Source organism: Hipposideros armiger, unplaced genomic scaffold (assembly GCF_001890085.2).
Source record: "Hipposideros armiger isolate ML-2016 unplaced genomic scaffold, ASM189008v1 scaffold_1037, whole genome shotgun sequence".
Classification (NCBI taxonomy): Eukaryota; Metazoa; Chordata; class Mammalia; order Chiroptera; family Hipposideridae; genus Hipposideros; species Hipposideros armiger.
Window position 1 is genome coordinate 221,522 of NW_017732387.1, and position 928 is coordinate 222,449.

The window sequence follows — 928 nt, forward strand, 5'->3', positions numbered from 1 at the left end:
TATAGATATAGATATATAGTCATGGGACGTGGAGTATAGTGTGGGAGTGGAGTCAAGGGAATTGTAATAGATATGTATGATATTGGGGGGAAGTGGGGCGGCGGATTGGGGGAGGGGGTTGTCACTTCGAGGGGTAAAATGTATAACTATTGCACTGTGTTGTACAGCTGAAACTAATTCTAAAAAATGTGTATTTCATAATAAAAAATAATAAAAAAGAATTAACATTAAAGCTGTTCTTCCATCCAAAGAACTATAAATTATTTTTAATTATTTTCACTCGTCCTGTATTTGTTACATTTAATTTTTCATATTCCATAAATGTCCCTTCCTTTCATACAACTAATCCATATAAGTATTACTCTTTATGTATTTTTTGGATATAACATTTAAATAAAATCATTCTAATAAATAAATAAATAAATAAATATTTTTAAACTGTCCATTGCATTCCTACATACTAACAATTAAACCTCAGAAAAAGATATTAAAAAGAAAATACAATTCCTTTTGCAGTTGAAACAAAAGCAATAAAATACCTAGGAATAAACTTAACCAAGGATGTGAAGGACATATACACTGAAAACTGTAAGACATTTTTGAAAGAAATTGAGGAAGACAAAAAGAACTGGAAAGACATTCTGTGTTCATGGATTGACAGAATCAACATAGTTAAAATGGCCATATTACCCAAAGCAATATAAAGATTTAATGCAATCCCCGTCGAAATCCCAATGGCATTTTTTAAAGAAACAGAACAAAAAATCATCAGATTTGTATGGAACCACAAAAGACCCTGAATAACCAAAGCAATCCTAAGAGAAAAGAACAATGCTGGAGGTATCAAACTCCCTGACTTCAGCTTGTACTACAGAGCAACAATAATCAAAACAGCATGGTATTGGCAGAAAAAAAGACATACTGACCA